Below are 6,000 nucleotides of genomic sequence, written 5' to 3'. Positions count from 1 at the left end.
AATAACTTCCGTTGACGAGGTACTACGAATCATTGTCTTTGATTATTAGTTACATATTTTAGTATTAAATGGGTTAAATAACTAACGAAGTACTTTTTATATATAGGTGTACGTACCATTATATATATCATCACTACACTGGTTTTTAGGCGTCTTCAACCTCGTTAACCAAACACTCACTATTTTACTATTTACGACAGGTACTACACCTATTTTATGTATTTATTCTCGAAAATATACGTTTGTAAATTTTAAAATGATTGTAAACTTTAAATTATTTTGTTTTGTAGCCTTTTAAGAATGCAACAAATGGATAAAGGAAGAATGGAAGTGCTTTGTTATATAAATTTTGTTTTTGACCACTGGTTACATATTCATGGTTACTATTCTAATAGGCCGTTACAGTTAAATTTTCCGTTCTGCACAATTTATGCAGACGATGTGACTCAGCAGTTGGGACCGTTAGGCGACTATGGGATTTGGGTTTGCATATATCTAGACAGGTTGATCAACAAAAAACCACTTTATGATGGCGAAGACACTAAGATAACGGCTTCACGAATGAGACGCCATCTTGCGATACTTTTCTACGACTCCCTTTTACCAAAAGATACAGTTGACGAAATGGAAGATGGTGAACTTGAATTTTTAAGGTGTTTTAATTTACTTTCTTTTAATATTATATTTTTTGGGTAAACAAATAAAATACTAGTTTTTTGTATATATATATATATATATATATATATATATATATATATATATATATATATATATATATATATATATATATATATATATATATATATATATATATATATATATATATATATGGCCCTATTGTGCTAATATATTGAGACACTAACAATGCCAAAGAAGAGGTGTTGCACACGCACTCCTCATTCCGTACAAAACACCATTTAGATCAATCTTGATGATCGATTTGATCATTGGTCTCCAAATGTTCTTGAGTTTTACTACGAAGGCGATACTACAACTTGCTATACGACCTACATGGGGATAACACCTCTCGGAAAAGACGGGTGGGGCGGATTACTTGGATTTTGAGGAAATGGTTTTGTTCAAGAAACGGTACCTTAAAAAAATTCCGATTTATATCTGTTTTTTAGATTGTTTTTTTTAAAGTAATCTTTTTTTCAATAACTTTACAGCATGTCAAGCATGGTGGAACAAGCTAATGTATGAACGAAAAAATGAAAGACATGCAAGGACAATGTCTTCAAACGATTATCGTTGGACAGTTCTCCAGTCTAATTTTTTTCAACATGATAATTGAACAAGATAATGAGTGTTGATACATTTTATGTGGACGCGACTCGGTTCGGTTCAACTTGGCTCGGTTCGACTCGGTTAGGTTCGGCTCAAGACCGACGTCACGACATTTCTCCGTCGTGCGCCCCAGAGATCGACACACGAAGCACGGAGCGCCGCAAACTAACATTACCATGACATCATCATGATGATGTCATGAACTTTGACCAAATACAAGTTCATGAAGAAACTGTCATATATCTCAACGTGTATATATATGTGCATGTATATTGGGCCTCCATCACCTTAATGGATCAAGTTTTCTTTTACATTTGGGCTTATAATCCAACGAAGACTGCTAGTCCAAACGAGCCCTCATACATGACGAAACCCCTCCTGCACTTGAATGGCGAAACTCCCAGACATGCTGTCGACGAAAGTCCTGCAATCCCATGTTGACGAAACTCCTGTTATGACGAAACTCCTGGAAGTTTCGTCATCTAGTGTCTTTCATCATGAGTGTTTCGTCGACCTGAGATGTTTCGTCGACCAGCTGAAGGTTTCGTCTGCTGTTGTGCTTATATAAACGGCACAACTGAAGATAGAGCAGATAGAGAACAGAAAACACAGAGAACACACAGAGCACAAGTGAGTACCAGAGAGAGTTGTGAGAGCATAATATTCTTTAAATCTTGTAAACAACTTTCTGGTGTTAATATATTTGAGCTTGAAACAGTGAATCTTTGTGTCGTGTGTTCATCTCTCGCTCGGTTTGTGTCGTAACAGGGATTCCGCACCTGTTCCGGCTTCTGAAACAAGATCTCGTAATTGTCCGGCGATCCGCAAACGGACCTACAATTGGTATCAGAGCGTAAGGCTCGATTTCTTGTTGAAAACCGAGTTTCCGATGTGATTTTTGAGTGTGTTTTGAGTAAAATTTTCGAAAAAAAAAACCAGTTCTAATTCATAAAATCTGGATTTAAACTCGAAAATCGCTTGTTTTTGACGTTGTTTTGCTTAAAACTTGTTAGAAAAAGGTTGGAGATCATTAAAGTTCAAGATGTTTTGAGTTTAGACGTTAAAAAAATGTGTTTCGGAAATTTTTCCGGTGAAAAACTTGACCGGAAACTTCATATCTTCATCAAACCTTCAAAAAGTTCTTATGTGTTCTTCATGATTTCTACTTTTTGATCTTTTATGAAGTAACTGTTTAAGTTGTTGCTCAATTAAAAAATATATTTGTTTTGAAAATTGTGTTTTCAAGGCATGGTGGGTTGTTGAGTTGGTAACCAGGATGTCTGTGTCAGACAAAAGGATAAGGACAAGATTTATTTTTGAAAAATCTCACCAACTATCCGTGACCATTCTCAATGAAAGTCATAATCGACGAAACCCCCTTGAGTTGCGTCACAAGGAATTCTGACGAAACCCCCTTGAATTTCGTCAAAGAGAGTTTCGCCAAAGATCACCTAGAGTTTCGTCAAACAGTATCTTGAGTATAGTGTTTCATCATAACAGTGTTTCTTCATAGAGTTTCTTCGAGCAGTGTTTCTTCGAAGTGTGTGTCGTCAAACAGTATCTTGTCAAAGAGTGTTTCGCCAAGACCTGGGGTTTCGTCGAAACTTGTTAATTTTTCACAGAGGCCTTGTAAAAGTGACTTAACTGTTTCATTTCAAGTGTGTGACCAAGTATTATCTTTCATACATCAATCATGAGTACTAGTCCATGGGATTGGAGCACGGACCCAAGACCAGGTGAAGATCAGACTTCTGCAGCCATTTGCATGAGGAACGTTATGCCACAACAATCTATTAGTACATGTCAATGGGCATTGGTGACGAACCAAAATCAAAGCATTCAGAATCTGTTGTTTAGCGAGAGTAAGCTGGAAGCAACAATCGTCCGCCAAAGCTGAATCATATGAACGACTATCCGTCTTGGAAAGGTTGTTTTCACACTTATGTTCTAGGGCAAAACACCGAGTTATGGACGTGTTTTACTACGCCATTCAATGAAGCTCTCGAAGTAGCAGTTACCAATCCAGTTACCATGGCGGGAATGGCCGAAGGTGATAAGAAGGCTCATGATCTCGAGAAGAAAGCATTTACTATCCTTAAGCAAGCACTTCATAAGGATATCTATCATCAATTCACTTATTGTACAAACACGAAAGCGTTATGGGACATCTTGGTAACTAGAGGAGAAGGAAATGCAGCAACAAGAAAGGTCCAACACGATCTGTTAAAGAAAGAGCTTGAATGTTTTATGTTCAAGGAAAATGAAACACTTAGCGAGATGACTACTCGGTACTACCATTTGATTAGTAAGATGTACTCATACAAGGTCAACGCATCACAACAAGAGATGGTTATGCGTTTTGCTGAGGCTTTACCTCCTAAGTGGAATCGATTCATTGAGTTGCTGAAGCACACTGGTGTTTTGAATGAGAGTAGCATTTATGAATTCGTTCAGAAGCTAGAGAACAAAGATAAAGAAGAAATCCGAAAAGCCAAACGAATTCCAGTGTTCAATACAAGCCCCTTTCCTCAATCAGCTCCTCCACCGGTTTTCAATCCAAGAGCATATCTTCCTCCACCGCATGTTATTGCTCAAGCTCACGCCCTTTCAAAACCTCAACTCGATCCAAGTGCCTGGCTCCCTAAACCCCAACCTCAACCTCAAGTTTCCACAACACAACCTCAACTTGATCCAAGTGCCTCTTTTCCTAAACCTACTGTCGATTGTGGTCCGGCCATACAGTTGGGAAACGGTGATCAAACAAGAACTGCGTTTTATGCTGAAATTGTCAAGAATGTCATGATGGTGAATCTTTGGGAAATGATGACAGCTCAGGAAATAGTGGCAGTACTGATGAAGATGGCTCAGGTCTGAGTGATTATAGTTCAGAATCGACATGAAGGAGGGAATGGATTCTGAAGCTGATAGTTTGTCGAATGATACCAAGGAGATGAAATGTCAAAAATCTGACTTGATCAAGAAAGTTGCTGCTGCATCGAATGACATGGAGAAGTTTTTATCTGAAGATGGATCTTTCTCTAGCCAGAACGACAGTATGGATAATGTCGCAACTTCTACAAGTCAGGTAAAATCTGAAACTCCTAGCATATGTAGTGATTGTGCTGATATGAAACATGAATGTGCTAAATTAAAACATGAATCTGAAACGATTCATAGTCACAATCAGAGTTTAGTTATTGAACTGTCAAAATGCAAAGAGGCAAACATGGCTTTAGCTCAAAATGAAAAAGATCTCAAATCAGTAATCAAAACTTTAAAGAAGAGCGTTTCCGAATTAACAAAAACAGTTTTCAACAAACAAATTGGTATTAATAACTACATTAATATCATTGAGGAAACAAAGAAGGAGCTAGCCATGGCAAAGTGTGAGCATGATGCGATCAAGCTCAAATTGGAGAGTTACTCCAACTCCCGATATGTGCTTGATCACCTCATAGACGCTCAAAAGCTGAAAGGGAATATGAAAGGCGTTGGGTATAAGTTGTGTCCGTCCCCTTTGAGACACACCTATACCAGAATGCCCGATGAAGAGGAAATGCCTTGTTTTGAACCAAGTGTGCCTCTCGATTATGAGGAAGTTACTACAGGATTAGGGTTCAAATCGGACAGTTCCTCGAGTACCTCATCTAAAGAAACAGAAACTTCAACGTCTATGAATCAAAGTGCTCCAATTATTGAGGACTATGATCCGTCTGATGATGAATCAGATGTGAGTGACCAGGATGAATCACTTGATAAGATGAAAGGAGTAGAAATTCCAATTGACAATCATATTCTTTGTGATCCTTCTACTCCTGTTGTGCAATCTGTTGCCAAACAATTGATAGATCCTGTCAAGGAAGTGAAGGAATCTGTGTCTGCCGTTAAGAGTAATAATGTGTTGTATACTTTGGTCGGTGATGCTACAATTTATTCGGAGAAAGATTTTCCAATTAAAAATGTCAATCCATCCTTGATTGATAAAGTTTTTGAAGATACTACCAGTAAGTTTTTGGGAAAAGCGATCCCAAGAGTTTCTGTAACTCAGTGTGATCCTATTCCAAAAGCTGAAGTTAGAAGACAATTTGGAAATCAAAGATTACCGACAAAGCAACAACCTGTCACTTTTAATGGTAAACAAAAGGAACAACGAGCTCAAAAGCCCAAAGCTTCACAACCGAGGGTGGAAACAAAGGGAGCTCGTTACAAGAAAAAGGTTCAGAAGATCAACTTCGTGAAATCAAGAGAGACTGATAAAATTGAAACTTTCGAAAAGAAATCCAACACGGATTTTGTTAAACAAGTTAAAATTTTGAAAAGAAACAGTCAAAACAATTACACACAACAAACAAACGGTTGTGATGTAGGACCAAGTACCTCAAGATCACGAAGTTCATCATCAAGCTCTTACAGTCATGATACTCCGAGGTTTGTTGAGCGGAGATCATGCTTTGAATGCGGTGAGAATGGACACATTGTTAGAAGCTGTCCATATCTCACAAAAGGAAAGGCAAAAGTTGATGCCCCCCCCCCCGTGGTAACAGTTACTATAAAAGATTTGTTTCACCAAAACAGGACCCTCGTCTTGTTAAACTATGAGAAGTGAAACAGAAAAAGAAACAACGAAAAGAAGTTGAAAAGGTGTTAAAACCGGAGGTTGTCCAAACAAAATCTGTTAAATCGGATGTAAAACATGAAAAACAGAAACAAATT

Source organism: Helianthus annuus, chromosome 16 (assembly GCF_002127325.2).
Source record: "Helianthus annuus cultivar XRQ/B chromosome 16, HanXRQr2.0-SUNRISE, whole genome shotgun sequence".
Lineage (NCBI taxonomy): Eukaryota > Viridiplantae > Streptophyta > Magnoliopsida > Asterales > Asteraceae > Helianthus > Helianthus annuus.
This window is presented reverse-complemented; position numbering follows the sequence as displayed.